The sequence below is a fragment of the Aricia agestis genome, chromosome 18 (assembly GCF_905147365.1).
Source record: "Aricia agestis chromosome 18, ilAriAges1.1, whole genome shotgun sequence".
NCBI lineage: Eukaryota > Metazoa > Arthropoda > Insecta > Lepidoptera > Lycaenidae > Aricia > Aricia agestis.
Window position 1 is genome coordinate 12,422,694 of NC_056423.1, and position 22,990 is coordinate 12,445,683.

At 37.8% G+C, this 22,990-nt stretch overlaps 1 protein-coding gene and 1 long non-coding RNA gene across 3 annotated transcripts in view; both read right to left on the bottom strand.

Moving 5' to 3' along the window:
- LOC121735872 overlaps positions 1–458 on the bottom strand; it is a 64,302-nt gene extending 63,844 nt beyond the window's left edge. For both annotated transcript variants that reach the window (XR_006036930.1, XR_006036931.1), the window contains exon 1: positions 250–458. This is a non-coding gene — a long non-coding RNA (uncharacterized LOC121735872). The remainder of the gene's footprint in view (positions 1–249) is intronic.
- LOC121736245 (dystrophin, isoforms A/C/F/G/H) overlaps positions 1–22,990 on the bottom strand; it is a 523,358-nt gene that overhangs the window by 173,235 nt on the left and 327,133 nt on the right. The gene's annotated exons all lie outside the window — the stretch shown is intronic.

Genomic DNA, 22,990 nt, shown 5'->3' on the forward strand with positions numbered 1-22,990 from the left:
TTTTATTCGTTGGACAAACGCTTGTGTGTGTAAAAAATTCGCGTTTCACCCCCGTAATCTGCCTTCAAAAATTAGAAATTTTTGACAGGGTATTCTTGAATGAAAATATTATATCAAAGGAATGAATGAACCACAGTTCCTGAGCTTAGTTCAAACAACTTTAGCTATATAATAGATAGCACGTGTTCGATATGGCACAGAAATCGGAACGCGGAAGTACTGCAATCGCTTTAGAGTTCAAAAGCTTACCTAGCAAGATTTTATGAATGAATATGCGCGCACGCGCATCGCACCATTGACACATCTCATTCACAAAAAAAAAACATAACAACACTTCCAAAAAAAAATTAAACTTCCAAAAACAAAAATCACAGCACAACACTCGCGCCTTTTTTTTAAATTCGAACGCGCCAAATTTTCGTCCGCTTTTTTTTTAATTTTCGTGTGTACGCACAGCGCGCGCGGACCGCACAGAGTAACTGTCCGTCCGTCTGTCCCTCTCTTGTTGCGTAACCCTAACGGGTCATAGAGTAATGGCTGTGTACAGAACGGTATGCCCATATTTGCTATCCGCCTACCGTGGAGGCTTAACTGATATTAGTTTTGACTATTAAGGTTGTTAATAACACTTTAGAAGGTGAAGAGTAGTGTGTTAGTAAGTATAATTATTATTATTTACGTATTAAAACAATAAAAAGCCAAGAAAGCCCTTTAATAATTTTCTGAAAATTGCTTTTATTTACTATGAAATTAAACCAAGGTACAAAACAACCCTGTAAAAGATACTCTTAGAGAATTTCAGAGATTTTTAAGCGAAAAGTTGTCGACATAATTTCTTGCAATAAAAAAACTAAATGTCAAACAAAAGCGTGTCATTGACCCGCGCTAATTATATTTAATGCAGGCAACACTCGTAATTAAAGCGCACTCGTGAAGTGAGCAGGCTCACTGTAATCTTCAGACTTATAATTAGAGAGAAATTGACAGGGTTTTCATTAAAATTATTAACCTAATAATCTAGCTTCGTGATTACTGTATAAACCAAAAAAAATGGTTTGTATATAATAATACTTGTAAATAGGCTACAATTCGAAGAGAAAAAATAAGCTTCCGAAGCTATTTAAATATACTTTTAAATCCTATGCTGTCCTAAATCCCAGTGTAGGTTTCCTCTACTTCTCCTTCAAATAATATACACGTTTTATTATTTGATACTCTAATTTATTTAAATTTTATTCCCTAAAATGTTTGACTTTATTAGGGTTCATTTTTAGAAACAACCAACGAAAAGCTTGTTTCTTATTAATATAGAGACCACACGAACACGGTATTCTACTATGAATAAATGAATAATTTAAACATCTTCATCCGATGGCTAACAATAAAAAAATAATTGCCTTCTTTGGCGCCAAAATATCTAACGCCTACACGAGCGCGCCTTTTTTTACGTCAAAGTCAAGGCGCCAACTGTCAAACCCGTTTCGTGCCAGTGCACTTGTCAAGTAGGCGTGTGCATAGATTAAAAATAATTACAGCCTTTTGTATAGCACCGATGCTTATCAATTTTTGTTGTTAAATTATAAACAAGTATTTAAATTCAATAATTACCCATTATGCACCGTAATATTATCAAATTTTAATTGCTATACCAGTTAATAATGATTCATTACTTTCGAATAGAAAAATAATACCCCCATCATTGCATAGAATTTTAAGTGATAATTCTGTACCTCATAACCTCTATAATATTAGCTTTTGCCCGCGGCTCCACCCACGTTTCTACAGTATTCCACAGATTTTTTTTAAGAAAAAGGTAGTCTTTGTATTACAAAGCAGCTACTACCAACTACCTAATCTTTATGTACCAGAGCTTTCACACACTCATCAATAGTTTTTGGATGAAAGAGTAAAAGCAATAAATCACTTTCATAGTAGTAGCATTCGGTAGATACATAACACCATAACGAAGAGATAAAAATCTCTATTTCTCGTTAGAATTTGAGCCGGCGACCGCAACGCATATCTTGCTCAACATACCAAGACACTACACAGTAAAATACCAGTGTCAATCAATGTTATCCATACTAATATTATAAATGCGAAAGTTTGTCTTTCTGTCTACCTGTTACATCTTCACGCCGAAACCGCTAAACCAATTTAGCTAAAATTTGATATGGGTATACTTTGAGTTTCGCTTAAGGGCATAGGATATTTTTTATCTCGTAAAAATGAACGGTTCCCGCGCAATAAAAATTTTTGGCGCAACGGAGTTACGGGCGTTATCTAGTTGACTATATCGATAACCTTCACATCTATCGAACAAGATTTGAGCCTAAGTCTCCGAGGTCAAACGTCGACCTTAAATGATCATTAGCAAAAAATCAAGTTCTTTATCAAGGTGATCATTAAACTTTAAATCAGTATATGCCTATCAAAATATACATTAGGTAATATAATAATCTTTAATTAAATCTTGGACACTGTGTATTTTTTTATCGTATAAAAGTGACAGCTGTCAAAAATGGTGTTCATTTCCAGATATAACTTTTGATCGAATTTGATCAAAAAATAGATTAGGTATTCAACGGGTTAAAAAACGAATTAATTGCTAATTATATTCGAAATATGAATTTTAAAATTGTTCTTTTTTACAGCTATAGTAATATTATAGCAAAATTAATCGGTGGTTCGGATGTGACCTGTGACCTTTTAAGGGCTCTGGAATCTGGAAGAAGGCTAAAGGTCAAGAGATACTAAGTGACCTTTTAACGATGTTTTGCGGTATTTTAGCGGGAAATGGACTACAATTATTGCGGGAGATTTCTTAAGACGAAAGAAATGAATATCATCGTAACTTTTTAAAATTACTTTTTTCGAAGTTTTTAAGTATGAGTGAAAGTACTCTCCTCCTTTTTGGAAGTCGGTTAAAAAGTAGCCAAAGTTACACCTTACTACATCAGATATCTACCAAAAAAAGTCCTGGCAAAATAGGTCCAGCCGTTTCAGAGATTAGCCGGAACAAACAGACAGACATACAGACAAAAATTGTAAAAAATGTTGTTTTGGTGTATGTATCGTTTATAGATTCATATGCATGTAGTAAAAAACGGTTCTTTCAATATTACAAACAGACACTCCAATCTTATTTATGTATATAATATAGATGTATAGATTAGTGAAAATGAACAAATACTTAATGTTGTTACTAAATCATTATTTCCTACTTAGCAATTAGTTAAAGTATCACCATAACCGATCCATCCATTAACATTTTACATAATGTATGAAATAGTGGGCATTGTGCGTGGTTCCGGGTTCGGTGCCCAGTTCTCGGTATCAGGGATATTGTCCAAGGATTATTGTACAATGTACATCTAATACAATATACAGGGTGTAACAAAAACAAGTGATAATACTTTAGGGTGTGTACGTGATCCTTGTAGAGAGCTCACTGTGCAAGTAGCAGCGCTGAAAGACCAATTTTTTTTTCACTTTTGTATGGGGAAACTCGTGACACTCGAGTCCTTGCTCATACAAAAGTGAAAAAAAAAATTGGTCTTTCAGCGCTGCTACTTTCACAGTGAGCTCTCTACAAGGAACACGTACACACCCTAAAGTATTATCACTTGTTTTGTTACACCCTGTATAATATCCATACTAATACATCCTTGTTTATAAGAGCTCTATATTTATGTTATCTTCTTGTTTATGTAGTTTATTAAATATGGAACAAATTGTTATACATTAAAAAATGACAATCGTTTCTCACCTCATTTCATCTCATTCTCATCACTAATTTCTTTGTCGCCATTACATGCTGTATTTCACCTGTCATTGGAAGTCATTTAACCTAAAAGTTACTATTGTTTGTATTTTATTGAATGTGTGAGATATTCTGTTGGTGAATCTAAATAAATATTATTATGAATGAGAAAGTGTGTCTGGCTGTTACCTCGTCACGCCCAAACTGCTAGCCGATCTTGCTGTAACTTGATATTGACTTTGAGTCCCGAGAAAGGACATAGGAATCCTTTTATTGTGGAAAACGGTTCTCCCGCGACTAATGTATTTCGGTCATCTATAAAATATTCTTATCAAACTTCTCCGAAAACATTTGGTAAATTTTTAATAAATTCTGTATACTTACTTACTTTGAATTACAAAATACTTAAATGTATGTATTTCCGGAAAAATACGTATTAAATATTTTGGAACGAATAAATAATCTGTACTTCATTATAAAATAATTCTCATTATGAAACAAAATATTTTTATCAACCGCGGCGATTCCATCAAGGTTTCATCAACTTGATGTCACGCTTTCGACGCCATTTTTAATTTATTTTGTTCGATATTTAAAATGTAACCGATTTTTTTACTGAGGGTGAAAAAATATAAAATTATTGTATCTCTGTTTTCTCTGAGTTAGAAGATAAAAAATTGGTTTTTTAATCAATATATCTTTCTCTGTTTATTGAAATTTACTGACAATAAAAAAACCAAATTGCTTGTCTATAATCCATAAAGCTCTGCCTACATCATACCAACTTTAATATTATGTTTGTTTTTCAATAACAAAGCGGTTTCGATAAAATCGGCACAGATATTCATTGAAAAATATAAGTTACCTTAGTTTTATTGCTGGAAAACCTTGTCAAGAATATAAAAGCATTTTGAATCGATCACTTCCAAATCTGTTTAAAATCGCCCTTTGCATAATAAATACTTAAATAACAAAGTTATGGTTATAAAACCATTAAAGGCAGTTCTTTTACTCATTTTATCATTTAGTATTTCACTACTCATAAATCGAATTTCTCAAATGGTCAAATAAATACCTTGTTACTTTCCCATTTATAGAAACAATATCCAAAACAGCCCACCCGCGTGGACACACAGACAGACAAACACGAGAAAATATCACATCCCCATCTGTTTTCATCGGGGGTTTTAAAAACGAGAGTAGCTTTGGCTCTACATATTCTATACATATAAAACTCAAAGGTGACTGACTGACTGATTGACATAGTGATCTATCAACGCACAGCCCAAACCACTGGACGGATTGGGCTGAAATTTGACATGCAGGTAGATGGTTATGACGCAGGCATCCGCTAATAAAGGATTTTGATAAATTCCAACCCCAAGGGGTTCAAATAGGGGGTGAATGTTTGTATATAACAATACTTCTTAACGCGAGCGAAGCCGCGGGCAAAAGCTCGTTATATTATTTTACTGCAATGTTTTCACGCTAGGCGGCAGCACCAGCACAGACAGTCAACAACAAGTTATGTTCGACGTTTGACAACGTTTCTGTCAATACTCTGATATGACGTGTGTACTGTGCAGCATCAAGCATGTCGGATTTTGGTCGGATTGTTCGTTGTGTGTGCTAGTAGCGGCCTATACTCCTTTGCGTAATATGCCCTATTCTCAAGAACCCTGCTATTGACAGGTTGATGATGATGACTGGGCGTTTCCATGACACGTTGACGTGTGTTTTAGGAGTGTTTTCTAAACGAATTAGGGCCAACAGTTGCACTCTAATATTGAGTTAGGTTACAGTCGTATTGGAAGCTATAATATATCGATGCTAGCTTGGCCATGATAGATGATTTTCTTAATGTGCAGCTGCCAATTGCACAATCGTTGTCGATCATGGGTAAAAAACGAATATGAAATGCATTTTTCGCATTTTTATTTGCTTGTATTGAATACCTGTGGACCAAAGAGGCCGCACAAAAAAAATTACATTATATTATTAAGACATTTATTTGCCAATAGACAGCGAGCTGATGATAATGAACTAAAGCTAAGAACACTCTCAATCATGTCAACTTTAAAAAAACTAGATCAATTATATCGATCCACCCGTTTGAATGCCCCGATGCCACGGACAGACAACAGTAAAACTTATAGTACTTACCAGGGGCGGATCTTGAATTTGTGGGTCCTCGGGCTAATACTGCTTAGGGGCCCTACCTCAAATAATTACCATTTTGATAATCAAATTAAACAATGAAACTTTTTAATCGGGACTTAACGCGACTTATTTAAGTAGTAATGCTACTACGAGTACATACTTTTTCTCGACGTTTCGGCCGTGTTGCAACGGCCGTGGTCACGAGGGGACTGCAGGAGCGCGACGTCTTCGTTTGCACCGGGCGGTCGGTTCTACGACTACCCTCGAGTTGTCCAATATTTGTGTTCCAATACACTGAAAGTCAGTAGGTTCACTGCGACTCACAACACTAACTGTATCCGGGTTTACACTTATAGACAGAGTTAAGTCCCGATTAAAAAGTTTCATTATAATGCAACGCGAAAGTTTAAAATGTCAAATTAAACAAATAAGAAAATGCCTCATTCCCCGTTCCGCGCACTGGCACGGGTTGATTGATCGCAACTAATTTTGTCAACCTTATGATCGGATTTTTTAAAATTCTAGATAATTTTTATTATTGACAATATCGTCCATTGGTTTCAGTTTGGTTGGGGGCCCTCCGTTATCACGGGGCCCTGGGCTGCAGCCCAAAAAGCCTTTAAGTAGATCCGCCCCTGGTCACTACTTACTCACTTTTCGTCCAAGGTTAAAAATAACAGAATCCATCTTCGACAGCTGTACAAATATACATCTCAAGGCTTACTCTTTAGGCACAGAGCGCTATACACATATTATGACATTATAATATTAAGGTAATGATGCAGATTTTTCAAGGCTCAAGATTTACGCACAGCTGTACACACACATATTATAGCACAGATATATTACGTGGGTATAGCTATAATATTATAGAAGTTGTGTGTACATATTATAGCTTCCCTGGTGCTGATGCTGTAAGCGTGGGACTGATGGATGATCAGCACTTGACGCCGAGACATTCCAGTGATGCAAGACTTGATTCTAATGGTGTTCAGACGTGCCTTGTTTTACTAACATACATAGTATAAAACAAAGCATGCCGCTGTCTGTCCGTATATACCTTTGAAGTACGCAACGGAGTTTGATGATATTTTTTTAATAGATAAAGAGATTGAAGAGGAAGGTTTATTATATACTTCTGACACTAACATTACAAAGCTGAAGAGTTTGTTTGCTTGTTTTCTTTGTTTGAATGTGCTTATCTCAGAAACTACTTGTTTGAATTGAATAATTATTTTTGTGTTGGATAGTCGAAGGCTTATGGGCTATATTACATCAATAGGATTAGTGTAAAATGGGAAAAACATGGAAAATTATGATTTTGGAGGGTTTCCATTGTTTGTTTTGTTTAGAACTTCTAGATCGGACGCGGACGAAGTCGCCGGGAGTACCTAGTAATAACTAGTAGAGATGCTGATAAGTGATAATAATTGAGAGGCTTTAGAGACCAATGTTCACGCTTATAAAGCGGTATGGTCAGTTAGTAGAGTATTATAGAACACCGACAATAAGCTCACGTATAAATCGCGGCACGTTTTTTCTGCGAAATCCATACTCATCTTATACGAGTATCTTATATATTCCTATATATAAAATTCTCGTGTCACAATGTTAGGCCGCGTACTCCTCCGAAACGGCTTTACTGATTTTAACCAAATTTTATATGCATATTCAGTGGGTCTGAAAATCGGCTACTGGGTACTTTTTATATTGATAAACTTGCATTATTTGAATAAAAAATAGTAAATTATTACAACTCGAGACTGACGGCGACCATTGTTTGTGCGACGGGATAGCGATGGACGTTGCCATGGTGACATACTTCTTTAGTCACTTCAATAAAATAATACGGGCGAAATACGTCTTTATATGGCAAAGAAAGGTTTGCCGGGACAGCCGGGATATTATCAATGCGAGTATGTCTGCTTTTACTTGTTCGCTCATGTCACTCAACTTTAGGAAAGTTATGAAGTGTATCCCGGGAAAGGACATAGGATACTTTTATCCCGAAAAAAATGTACGGTTCCTGCGCGATTAAACGAATTTTGGCGCAACGGAGTTGCGGGCGACATCTAACTGCTTTATATTTTTCTGGGACTTGAAAACTACATCCTTTCACCTACCTCCGAGTCAAGAGCCTGCATGCTCCAAACCACCTGTAGGCGTGTTCAAACAGTAGTTTAAAATATATCAAATGATTTTCCTATCACATACCGATTAGAGAAAGCTAATAGAAGATTGATCAGGTTGGTACCCAAACCCGTAAACCCATCGATCCCACGCCGTGTGGGATGTGGGTGTCGCGTGGGATAACGGACCACCTGATGATACCAAACAATGTTAATTAAGGGCACGCCTTTGGAGGCAAATCGAAAAATGATATAGTAGAAGCTGCAGCCAGCAACTGCGTTGCGACTTGCGTAAGAACTGTACATTTTTCCAGGGTAATGATATGTTCTTCCCAGGACTCGAGGTATCATCATACCATCTAAACCGGTTCAGTGGTTTTAGCGTGACGAAATAACAGACAGACAGACACACTTTCGCATTTATAATACCTATTACTAGATAGAGATTAAAATTTTCAAAAATGTATAACGTATTTTCGTGTTAACTGTTAAGGTATTTCTCAGATATTTTTAATACGCATCAGGTACAATATTACATGTTCAATTAAATTAAATGCGGAGAATCTTTAAGATGCTGACGATGAAAGAACAAATTCTTTGAGCCAGCAGACGTTAAGACAAAGCAATGATTACTTAACTGAAGTTGTCTTTTTCATCACATTAAGGAATTGCTTTTAGGTCTCAGGACGGTGTAAGTAATATTCCTTAGTCGTAACCAAGATCTGTGCAGAAAATGCGACCAATGTAAAAACAGAACAAATTAGTAACTAACAGACCGCACCCACAGATTTAATAATTACTCAAATTTAATGACGATCTTAACAAAGTCTATTAATTTTCTATGAAAATAATAATTTAATTAAAGTTAAGTGATCGTTAGTTAAATACCGCATCATCTTTCTCCTACAATCGTCTCTATCCCTCGCCTATATCTGTATGACTATATGTATAATTGGGGGATTTTTTGGGTAATGCTTTTCCCCCTAATTTGGTACATCGACTTTGGTATGTGGTTCCTGTGGGCCTAGGCATTAGGACGATACTCACTTAAGCCTTATAGTTGTCCCGGCTTTAGGCAAAATTGCGGGAACAGTAAAATCCACCACAAAATTTTATCTACTATATTCTAATAAATAAAGTCTTACCCTAATGGAATGATCTAGTCTCCTATCTCTCTTCTCGTCTGCACGTCTACTGACCCTATCAATAACAAAAAGTGTATACTTTCAATTGAGCCACACTATGTAACTTGGCGCCGCTCCAGGCCCGTAAACACTGCGGTTATATCAATACGCGTAACTTATTGCTATGTGTGAATTATTTTACACATCCATATAGTCCATACTAATATTATAAAATATACAAAAGTTTGTCTGTCTGTCTATTACCTCTTCACGCACAAACCGCAGAACCGATTTATCTGAAATTTGGAATGGAGGTATTTTGGGTCCCGGGAAAGGACATAGGTAAGGACATTTTAAGGCTAAAATCACAGGATAGATAAAAGTACAAGCTAAAATTAGCCAAAGGTTCAGGCGTTCTTGAGTTTAAGCTAAACTAAGTATGAAATTAATCTTTATTTATATTCAGGGTGTAACAAATTTGAGTGATAATAAGCACTTTAGAGTTTAGGCTGACTCTGAGTCCCCTGTATAGAGTTCACTGTGAAAGCAGCAGCTTTGAAAGAGTACTTTATTTACTTTTGTATGGGCAAATTCATGACTCTGGGGCGTTTGCCCATACAAATCACAAAAATTGCTCTGTCAGCGCTGCAGTAGTAAAGTTTAAAAAACATTACTATTTCAGAGCTGCTACTTTCACAATGAACTCTATATAGGGAAAACATACACTCCATAAACTCTACAAATACTAATTTGTTTCGTTACACTCTTTATAGGCTTATCCAAACAAACAGACATAGACATTTGAAACAAATGTATTTCCCCTCATCTACACCTCCGGAACCGGACGCCCGTGGGTTCCGCACCGTATCACTTCCGATTACAATGGATCCCTAAATTGGTCCCGTCATTAACGCATTTTAGGGTTAAATATACCCACAGCCGAACACATAATCTCTTTTTGGAAGTCGGATAAGAACTGTATAGGGTGTGACAAAGAAATAAAACTTTAGGATGTGTATGTGTCCCTTAAATATATTCACTGTGAAAGTCGCAGCGCTGAAAGAGCAATTTTTTTACTTTTGTATGAGCAAACTCATGCAGCGTCATGAGTTTGCCAAAAACGTCTTTCACCGCTGCTGTTTTTGCCGTGATCTGTAGGTATACATACAGGTTGTAACAAAACTAAATGATAATACTTAAGGACTTGTTACAGGGGGCTGGCCTGGGTCCAGGCCCTAGGTGAACCACTAAGTAAATAATCAAAATTAAATTATAAGTTCTTGTGTCTTGACCACGACTATGTGACCCCCCCCCCCCCCCTGGCGTCAAAGCTGGATCCGCCCTTGGTCCTCTTTATATGTAGAGTTCGCTGTAAAAGTAGCAGTGCTGAAACAGTAACTTAGTTTTGTTTCACCTTGTATAAGCGGCAAACCCAGCTTAAAATATCTTCCAAAATCATTTTTCAAATGTCCCTTTATCCTCTATCTTAAAATAAAGCCTTCAAGTAAAACAATTATCCGTAAATTCCTTAACAGGCTATATCACTGTCAGACACGTACCATCAAATTCGCCAGAAATACGACAAATTATTATAAACGCTTTATAGCCCTTATGTATATAGCCGTAAGGCCTATTATACGTTCAAAGAATTTTCAATCTTAACACTTTGATATACAGCTGAAAATAGAGTTGGATGTGGCAATCTATATTAAAACTGAAAAGGTACAAATAAAATTGTATCGTAGGGAGTGGTGATAGGGTATAAAATGTGTTTTGTGCTTTGTCCACTACCATTGTTTGAAGTGACAAATTATATTTTTACAGCAATAGTCTTACTTCGTATTTCTCGGTTTAGAATCGCGTCTTATTCTTAAAATATGAGTTATGACTCTCGAAAGTGTTATACTTGGTGGGAATATTGTATTTTTGATTGTCTACTAAGTTTCGATTTAATAGAGTGAAAAATATTAACTAAGTATAATATAATAACTAGCTGATTTGGCACCTCTTTTAGTAATTCTATCTTAACCAAAAATTTATAAATTTCTTTACAAAATACGACGACCTCATCTGACAAATCTGGCTTATAAGTGTAAAGTGCCATTTTTTTTTGTTTATCATCATTTTTCCGTTTTCCATTTATGCACAAAAACTACCTACTTCAACCACTTAAAGTAATTAGTAAAATCTTTCTAAAACCTCCACTTTAAGAATAAATGATATCTCTTTGATTTTTATCTGATAGCTTAATAATATTCCATACTAAAATTAATATGTATAACTAAGCCAAAAATGTACTCGTATAACTAGATACTAAAAAGATTTAGTTATGGACATTACTATCTCAGTAAAAAAACTTTTGTCGAGTCATATTACTCAAAACTCGATTTTAATTAAGACTCGTAGTAGGGCCTCCCTCCATGAAAACTAGTGTCATAACATACTCGCTAACTCTGCACCCATTACCACCAGTTGACAACTAAAAATCACTCTTCTATCCATTAGCATAGAGTCCACTTTCACACAAAACTTGAAAAAGTTAGAAACTATGAAAATATGGACTGTATTTTTAGTTGATTAGAGTTTATTTTTGATATTCCGTCGGTTGAAATTGAATTAAGTTACAGAGTGCGGTTTTCGGTTTAGTAAATACGATTATCTGGAATATTTTGATGACATTAGTGGTTTTAGGGGAGGCAGTTAGGGAATCTAAATATAGAGGAAGTTTTGTCAACAGAATTTTTGCGACAGACTGCCATACTTAGTGTCTAAAGTCTAAACACACTATGCCGAAGTTCCACGGCGGAAATTCCGCATGATTAGGTCAGCAATGTCAAATGTATAAGCCGACGGAATTTCGGCATGGTGTGTCATCGGTAATTTAAAATACATTGCAGGCGGAATCATGCCGAACTTCCGCCGCGGAACGTCGGCGTGATGTTAAGACACTTACAGCGGCACTGAGACATAATCTTATATCTTTAAACGAGCAATTCTTGTATATATGTATATATATAATTGGAATCTCGGAATCGGCACCAACGATTTTCATAAAATTTAGTTTAAAGGGGGTTTCGGGGGCGATAAATCGATCTAGCTAGGAATCATTTTAAAAAATCTCATTTTCATCGAATACCGAGCAAAGAGTTCCTAACGTCGGTTCTTCTCGCCGGGTTAGTTCCTGAATCGGTGGTAGGCCTCATGTAGACGTTCTAAAAGTATATATATAATTCTTGTATATATGTATATATATAATTGGAATCTCGGAATCGGCACCAACGATTTTCATAAAATTTAGTTTAAAGGGGGTTTCGGGGGCGATAAATCGATCTAGCTAGGAATCATTTTAGAAAATCTCATTTTCATCGAATACCGAGCAAAGAGTTCCTAACGTCGGTTCTTCTCGCCGGGTTAGTTCCTGAATCGGTGGTAGGCCTCATGTAGACGTTCTAAAAGTGTTAACTTTGTAAACCTAACTGTATAATAGATAGCATGCTCGGTCAGGCCACAATAGACATAACGACCAGTAGTTCGACTGCAAAGAAACGGACAGGTTTCAATATCTGTCAAATTCGTCGGATTTCACTAGGATTATGAACGGAATGTGCCTCGCGCTGGCTGATACGAATAATAATTTATTTTTAAATATTTAAAATAAAGATTTCAAAATTGGATTCTGACAATTTTAATCGCATGTGCCAAAACACAAACAACAATACGACCAAAGAGGAACACGTCCAGCGAATATGTCATAGTTTTAAATTCGTAGGTAACAAGTTAACAACCCTAGCGACGATTTTCGTCATAATACGTCAATTTAAAAATGTCAACATCAGTTCTAAGTCGGCATACTCTATCATTCTGTCTACTCTGGTCAGGCCGAAGCCCACTGACGTCATTTCAGACGTATATATCTTGCCGTTCTTCGAAACTTCGATAGCGCGATGCAGGATTGTTAGGCGAATTGTGGGTACCGCCACAATATTATAAAAATGGATTTCCAATTGTGTAAGTATTACCCTATAACTCGATAACGGCAAAACCTGTTCTGATAATTATAGTCTTAAAATAATCCTTGAAGTCCTGGGAAGGTTTTAAGTGACACAAAGTTCACCGGGACAGCTAGTTCAGAAATAAATATTTAGATTTCGATTTTGAACGATGACTAAACTTTAATTTAATATAGAGTAAAACCTGAGAACGGCTACACCGATTTGCAACATTTTAGTCAAGTTGAAATATTTGTGAAAGTCCAGGGAAGTTATCGAGGGAAGTGATACCATAAAATACACACAACCTCATTATAAAAGTCAGTTAAAAACCTAAAATATGACGTAAATTCACATTTCTAACTACCCACAACATGAGTAGACTTAATACAGACACGTCCCCAGGCGCGTGTGTAAATTAGTTATCATGCCCGCCGTCCCACGCGGCCTGCGTGGAATGCAAATACATACCAATACATAGGTGTTAGCTACTTTAAGTGTCTAAACATAATAGGCTGAAAATACGCGGCCGAAGTTCAGCATGATTACGCCTTTAATGTACTTTAAGTTACCGATGAGGCGATGACACACCATGCCGAAGTTATCATCCGGTCCCGAACTTCGGCCGCGTATTATCGGGTGTCTGTCTGTTACCTCTTCACGCTTAGGAGGCGATAATATACTTTAGGATGTGTATGTCTCCCTTATATAGAATTCACTGTGAAAGTAGCAGCGCTTAAAGAGCGATTTTCTTGTGATTTGTAAGGGCAAGAGCCCCGCGTCATAAATTTGCCCATACAAAATTAAAAAAAAAAGTTGCTCTATCAGCTTTACTCTTTCTCAGTGAACTCTATATAAGTAAAATCATACATACCCTAGCGTAATTTATGAGTTGTGAGTCGCAGAATTTCGGTTCGGCAGAATTCTGCTGCATTCAGTTTCATACAAAGGTCCTGTTTGATTCACACGAGCGTAATTTTGTGAGTCATGATTTGTATGAAAAGATATTTACGCGACCGAAATTCTGCGACTCACAACTCACAAATTACGCTCGTTTGGCTTCACCCTTAATCACTCAGTTTTGTTACAACTTACACCCATGTCAATGAAAACGTAGTTCATACTTGGAATTAACATAAAAACTACCTTAATAACTAAAAAATGTAGGATTCTAACTTCCAAATAGATATTCTTTTGTGCGATGTCACTGACATCTAGTATTAATATACTTCTTTAACATTCTTTGCAACTTCAAGACATAAAAAGCTAAACTTCTGAGACACAAAAGAATAACCTCAGACCTCAGCTCTCAGAATCAGAAAGTTCTAAACTTTTCAGAATTAAAATGTATTTTATTCTGACTATAAGAGATGGAACTTGTATACGTGGGAGAGCCATGCTTCGGCACGAATGGGCCGGCTCGACCGGAGAAATACCACGTTCTCACAGAAAACCGGCGTGAAACAGCGCTAGCGCTGTGTTTCGTCGAGTGAGTGAGTTTACCGGAGGCCCAATCCCCTACCCTATTCCCTTCCCTACCCTCCCAAATTCCCTTCCCATAGGCCGGCAACGCACCTGCAGCTCTTTTGATGCTGCGAGTGTCCATGGGCGACGGAAGTTGCTTTTCATCAGGTGACCCGTTTGCTCGTTTGCCCCCTTATTTCATAAAAAAAAAAGAATTATACAGCTAAAACTACAAGACATGATGCGCAGTTTTCGTGACAAGACCTAAGTTAAAGCTACGACTAAAGTTAATTTAACTTAATATAACCCGTCAAAAAAATGTAAATTAAGTGTAACGCAAGTCAAACTGAACAACTCGAACTGAATTGAAACGTAATCCTTACTAAATCGCAACTGAATTGAAATTTGACACTAAATTGAAACTATTGCAAGCGAATAGCGACAATTGCAACTGAATTAAAGTATGTTGTGACTGATCTGCGATTAAATTGCGACCGAATTGCAACTGAAATTTTATTGAATCGCGACTGAATTAGCACATGTGGTCAAATTTTGATATTTTGTTTATCTTTAGACTACAATAAATTGGAACGCCGTATACACAGGAACACCTCTGTGCCCCTGGCCGTGCCCTAGGGCGCAGGTGTAAGTTGTAACACATAATCCAGCCCCCAGACCCCAAGTTCATAACTACGCATTAATATTACAGTAAGTCTTTAGGGATTACGGTTAAGCTGAAATTATTTGCTTCTGAGACGAATAAAGTAAAAGATTTGATGCAAGACACGACGATCTTAATCCATGCTTAATAATATTATAAATGGGAAAGTCTGCTTGTCTGTTACCTCTTCACGCTCAAACCGCTGAACCGATTTTGCTGAAATTTGGCATGGAGATACTTTGAGCCCCGGGAAAAGACATAGGATACTTTTTATCCCGGAAAAATCCCGGTTCCCACGCGATAAACTAATTTTGGCGCAACGGAGTTGCGGGCATCATCTAGTAATATTATAAATGCGAAGTCTGTCTGTCTGGCTGTTTGTCTGTTACCTCTTCGCGCTCAAAAAATTAATAAACCAATTTGACTGAGATTCGGTATGGAGATACTTTGAGTCCCGGGAAAGGACATAAGATTCTTTTAATCCCTGAAAAATGGCCCAATAATTTTGGCCCAAAAGAGTTGCGGGCACAGAAATGGATATTTGCGGGCATCTTCTATAGGTTATATTATTGCAATGTTTTCACGCTAGGCGGCAGCACCAGCACAGACAGTCAACAACAAGTTTTGTTCGACGTTTGACAACGTTTCTGTCAATATTTTTGACGTGGGAGAGCCATGCTTCGGCACGAATGGGCCGGCTCGACCGGAGAAATACCACGGGCTCACAGAAAACCGGCGTGAAACAGCGCTTGCGCTGTGTTTCGCCGAGTGAGTGAGTTTACCGGAGGCCCAATCCCCTACCCTTTTCCTTTCCCTACCCTCCCCTATTTCCTTCCGTACCCTCCCCTATTACCTTCCGTACCCTCCCCTATTCCCTTCCCTACCCTCCCCTATTACCCCTTAGAAGGCCGGCAACGCACCTGCAGCTCTTCTGATGCTGCGAGTGTCCATGGGCGACGGAAGTTGCTTTCCATCAGGTGACCCGTTTGCAAAAAAAAAAGAAAACGCTGATATGACGTGTGTAGCATGTCAGATTGTGGTCGGATTTACTTGTATGTGCTGGTAACGCCCTCTGCTCGGACCTTTGCTTAATATTCCCTATTTCTCATCATTTAATAAGCTTAGTATGATGTTCATAAGCCGGCTACAATAAATAACCTGACTAGTTAGGAAGTAAAACACAAAACTTACAAAGCTTAAACATCTTTCGGAAGTAAGACACAAAAATTACGTAGCTCGTTTTGTGGCGCTTTGAATTTTCACCCAACGTTTTCTGCCCCTATCAATTAGTGAATTCTTCGTACCTTTTTTGACGCGGGCCATAACTAGCAAGTTCTAGTACGAAAGCAATGTTTACCTGGAACAAAATAATAGTAAAATAATTAGAGATTTTCATTAAACAGTCACTTATTTTTTAATTACGCAATGTTTGTTGCCAAACTCCTCTAAAACGGCTGGACCGATTTTGACAACATTTTTTATGCTCATTTGGTGGCTCTGGGAATCGGTGAACATACATTTTTATGGGTCAAAATCTAGTAATAGTTGTTTGATGATAATAATAAGAAAAATATTTAGATTGTAGACGATTTTCAATATTAATATCGCATTTTAACATTATCTCTTAAATATTCCTCACATCAGGTAATTTCTCAGCTCCTTATCTTTTTTCATCTTCCCCAATAACCGTTGGTCAAACACACCCCCGAATAAACAGAAAACTTCCCCCGGGGGGCGTTAGTAATCCCCCATCTGATTGATTCGCGTTGTTTACGCTGGTATCAATTTGATCACGTGGAACCAGAAATAGCGACGAAATAGTTCATTGAAATGTGTTATTTACTGTGGAGCACTTAAAGGGCACTCAGGTTAAGCTTAGGTATTATTGTGGTATAGGCGTGGGAGCTTCAAAGAAGATATTTTGAAGGAGCGACCTCCATAGAAACCACATTATTTTATAAATCTGAAGAGTTCGTTTGTTTGTTAGAATTCGCTTTACCTCTAATATGCGAGTTCTAGCAATAGCGGCTAAATAAGCGTCTTAATTCAAGAACTGCTGGTTCGAATTGAACAATTATTTTGTGTTGGATAGTCCATCAATCATCGAGTAAGGCAGTACGCTGCATAACATCACGCTGCGATCAAAAGGAGTGAAGAATCAGTGGAATAAAATGTACAAAATATGTTGAAATCTTCAGTAATGTTGAATTTATTGTTATGCTTAAATATATATTTTTTAATGAAATAAGGGGGCAAACGAGCAAACGGGTCACGTGATGGAAAGCAACATTCGTCGCCCATGGACACTCACAGCATCAGAAGAGCTGCAAGTGCGTTGCCGGCCTTTTAAGAGGGAATAGGGTAATAGGGGAGGGTAGCGAAGGGAAGGGAATAGGGGAAGGTAGGGAAGGGAAGGGAATGGGGAAGGGCAGGGAAGGGAATAGGGTAGGGGATAGGGTAGGGGATTGAGCCTCCGGTAAACTCACTCACTCGGCGAAACACAGCGCAAGCGCTGTTTCACGCCGGTTTTCTGTGAGAACGTTGTATTTCTCCGGTCGAGCCGGCCCATTCGTGCCAAAGCATGGCTCTCCCACTTAAATATTAAGTAAAATCTGTAAAGCATAATATACAGGGTGTAACAAAAATAAGTGATAATATTTTATGGTGTGTACGTGTTCCTTGTAGAGAGTTCACGGTGAAAGTAGCAGCGCTGAAAGACAAACATTTTTTTTTCACTTTTGTATGGGGAAACTTGTGTCGCTCGAGCCCTTGCCCATACAAAAGTGAAAAAAATTTTTCGTCTTACAGAGCTGCTACTTTCACAGTGAACTCTCTACAAGGAACACGTACACACCCTAAAGAATTATCACTAAGTTTTGTTACACACTGTATAAGCATAATAGATATTCCTCAGCATCTATATTTCATATAATTTATCCAGGAAGCGTTTCTGGAACAAGGTTCCAGGAGTTTCTAGAACAATTCTGGAACAATACACAATGGCACCTCGCCGGAAACGGAAGGGCCTCATGACAGATATACAGGTGAAGTGGGAAAATGGGACGATGTCTATCTAACCTACTTTTATGAAATAGTAGACCCGGCAAACGTTTTTTTGCCTATTATAATATATTCCATAGTCTATATAAAACTCAAAGGTGACTGACTGACATGGTGATTTATCAACGCACAGCCCAAACAACTGGACCGATCGGGCTGAATTTTGGCATGCAGGTAGATGATATGACGTAGGCATCCGCTAAGAAAGGATTTTAATCAATTCCACCTCCAAGGGGTTAAAATGGGGAATGAAGCCGCGGGCAAAAGCTCGTTTTATTATAAATACGAAAGTGTATCTGTCTATTTGTCGACTACTTCCCAAACCGCTGAAATGATTTAAGTGAAATTTGGTATAGAGATACTCTGAGTCCCAGGAAAGGACAGGATACTTTTTATACCGGAAAAATGTACGGATCCCGTTCAATTAGCGATTTTTTGCGCAACAGAGTTTATGGACTTTGTTACGTTACATCCTGTAGATGTTGCTCAACTACAGGTATTAAGAATATTATTTTCATTTACCATCGAATATTAAATATTAATCGCTACGCCGCATTTGATGTAATTTAATTAAATATTTCAATATATGAATCGATTCGCGCCGGTTTTCCCCGTGGCCTTATATACCCTGGCTGGAAGGTGGTGGTGGTCAGTCATGATGATCTGGTTGGTGTTCCTCTGTGCCGTGGTGCATGGGTTGCCTGATGGTAAGTTCCGTCGTGGATATTCGATTTTGAGCTTTATTTTCATGGCGAAAAGGTCGAATTTGTGTATTGGTTTCACAAAATGTAGTTAACATTTTTTAACCCCGACAAAAAAAACTGTCTGTTTGTCTGTGTCTGTTCTAGGCATCGTAGCGTCGAAACGGATGAACCGATTTTAATCAAATTTTTGGTTGAAATGAAAGCTGACAAGATTCGTATAGCAATATGATAGTTCATCATGATCAGCTTGCTCAGTGCTGGGAAATTTGGGTGTACCTATGTCATGAAAGATTGTAAGCAATTTTCAGCGTCTTAAATGTTTAAAAAAATCAGTCTGAATCCTGAAACTTATAAGAGTATTTTAAATTTCTTTAATTAAGTTATTTAAAATTATAATTATTATTTATATTTGTCCACAGAAGACGAAAGATTGGGCCTTGGGGATGTATTGGTGTCGCCATTGATATCACCAGGCAACTGGCCTGGACTTCTACCAGTGAACCCGGTGCCAGTCGACGGTAAGTCCATGCCAGTTGATGATAAGTTAGCGCCAATTGACGGTGAACTTGTGCCAATAATTGATGAGTTTGTGCCAATTGACGATTAGTCCGTGCCAATTGACGATAAGTCCGTGCCAATGTTTTACTAATGCCAATTGACCGTAAGTCCGTGCCAATTGACAATAGGTATGTGCCAATCGACAGCGAGTTTATGCCAATATGTTACACTGTGCCACTGGACTGTAAATATGTCATCATAGTAAATATCACCTATGGGCCGTTTTTCCACTGCCACCGACAAAAATTCAAATAAAATGCCACTTAATGACCTAGGTCCTAGGCCATAAGTTTCATTTTCTATCGACATCTCTCTCATCCCCAGGTGTAGGATGCGTGCAGCCGGGGGACATGTACAACGCGGTGCTGGGCAGCGAGTGCTACGTGTGCGCGTGCTTCTACACCGAGCACGGCCACCTCAAGTCCAAGTGTGTTCCCTGCAGCAACTGCTGGAACCGTAAGTGTGGCATGAGTGATTGGGAAGCAAAACTGTAACCAGCAGCATTTTTTGGTCTTTCAGCGCTGCTACTTTCACAGTGAACTCTCTACAAGGTGCACGTACACATCCTAAAGTATTATATCACTTTGTTTTGTTACACCTTGTAAGTTGAATATTGTATTGAGGCAAAATCCTGATGGTCCGACCAGAAGTACTGTTAGGTATGACAGGTGAGAAGCAGGCGTTAGACAGCAAATTCAAGCATAATGTCTGCTACCTGTCTGACTATAATTTCAAAAAGTAATTTTCTTGTTACCAGCCACCGTTTAAAATATATAAGTTATTGAAGCGTGTATCTGGATGATATAGTAAGATGGGCTCGTTTCGATATAATAAAATATACTCATCCCAATAAACGATGAAATGTCTTGAACATTTTAAAACAGATACCGATTCCTGTTTCAATAGGATTTTCACACAGAAACTTTAATACTTGATAAAGAAATAGGAAACTAAATAACACAAAATAAGGTAAAACTAAGTAGAAAACTCGGTAAGACGATAAGCAAAATAAATAGCAGAACGCTGTTGTCCGTAATTTGAAAAAGAAACCGCCTAGGTATTCTTGGACACCTATTCTACCATCTTAATGCAGCATTAATGCAGCTAAGTTCTTGGTTCGAATCATTACATTTATAAGAAACAAAATAATTATTATATTTTTATGAAAAGATAAAAATTAAAAAAAATATATAACTCTTGCAGCATACCTTATAGTCACTTTGTTTTGAATACAAAAAGTAAAGGCTCCCCTGATTAAGTAAGCATTAATGAATAACTATTGCCACCATGATTGCGACGCTGTCTACAGCATATTATTCAATCGACATTGAACATGTAATCTTAGACGAATTATGTCCATCATTACTCAAGTAATAAAAGGATGAATTATATTCTTACTTAAGAAAAATCTAAAAACATAACCGTTTGATTAAAAACGAACTGGTACGTACAAGAAACGAAGCTGAATTGTTATTGAAATGGTAGAATAGGGGTCCCGGTTTATAAAATATCTCAAGCCATCTTTTAACGTTATTATGTCGAGACGTTTAGGTATATTTTAACGTGTACGGAGAATGCTGAAGAATGTTTAGACTGTCGGTAAAATATTCTCATACAATAATATTAGCGGTTTCGTTGCTTTGTGCTGTAGATTTTATTTGATCGCTTATTTTTCGTAATAGTAAAGGCGACGCCTTGATAATTTGTCTGTAACGATATCGATTTTTCTCAGCAATGACTAAAGCTAAGAAATTAAAGTTCATTGTCAGTATTCATCATGTCTTTGTCTTTGACTTGCCCATAGCATAACACGATTGGTCAACTTTATTTTTTTTTTTGGTAACACAGAATAATCAATCAAAAAGACCTCTGTAAAAAAAGGGATTCCTATTTTGCCAACAGAAGAGAGTGATTTAAGCTTCCCAAATTTGTGCATAGATTAGTTCAAGCATGCACTTTAATTTGCCTATAGCTTATATGAAATGTATTTATGGTTTTTAAATTACGCGACAAAAACCTACGCCTATCGCTACGCCCTTTCCATTTTTAACCGACTTCCAAAAACGAGGAGGTTATACGTTCGGCCTGGCCGGCCTCTCATAGAAAACAAGCAATCTAAAACATATCCAACACGGTTTTTTCTTTAACGTCACCTTAATTTCATATTTTATAGAAGTTTGTTTTCGTTTATAAAAACCATACATTTTTTTTGGCTTAAAAAGTAATCCGTATCTTTTACCGACATTAAAAGTTTTTTTTGAAAATAAAGGAGAACACCCAAACTCCATAGAAAATGATCCAAGGCCCGGCGCAGAAGAGACACCTTACTTTTGTGCCGGAGCTTGGGCTTTTTTGGGTGTTCGTCTTTCAACTTATCAAAGAGCTTTCAAATTAATAATGTTCTTTATTATGCACACAATATTATACAATAGTATAAACTAGGTAGCGTACATCACGTCGTCTAAATATCTCTTGCTAAGATATTGTGTTAAGTGAGACATAAATGGTTTATAATATTGATGTAGAGTTCTAAGAGTTTTCAAAAAAAGATTTAAACTATTGGGTTTTTGTTTCAGATGAGAAACCAAAGCCAGTGCCAGTACCCGACATCCTCCCCCCAGCTCCAGAACCGGTACCGATAGACATCTTCCCAATACCCCAGCCCATCATACCAGAACCCGTCCCGGTACCACAGCCCATCTCAATACCGGGACCGATCCCGGTACCAGAACCATTCCCAATACCAGAACCGATCCCGGTGCCGGAACCCATCCCTGTCCCGGACCCGAATTGCATCCCCATTATAATCCCCGGTCCGCCGAGGCCCTATCCGGTCCCGGTGCCAGTCCCTGGCAAGAAAGTCTTCGTACCCGTGCCCGTGCCGGTACCATCACCGCCAGAGAAGATCTACGTGCCAGGACCACCGGTTCCGGTTCCGGTGGAGGTGATCAAACGGGTACCAGTTCCGTACCCAGTGGACAAACCGTACCCTGTCCCGTCCCCGCCCAAGGTCATCAAAGTGCCGACGCCGGTTCCCGAACCGTACCCTGTGCCGGGACCAGTTCGAGATGTGCCAGTGCCAGTGCCGGTTCTCTCGCCGCCCGTGGAGGTGCCAGTACCGTACCCGGTCAACCATTACGTGCAAGTGCCCGACAAAGACCGAGTCGTGGTGGTTCCGATCCATCGTAAGTGTTTCTTTATCATACTGCCTTTGAAATATCTCTTCCAACAAAATAGGAATCATCAAAATCGGTTCATAAAAGACGAAGTTAACCGCGAAAAATACTGAGTATAGATACGGTTGCATAGAGAAACCTTCTCCTTTGTTTAAAGCCAGCTAATAGGTATGGAATCTAAAATACCAACCAGAAAACTGAA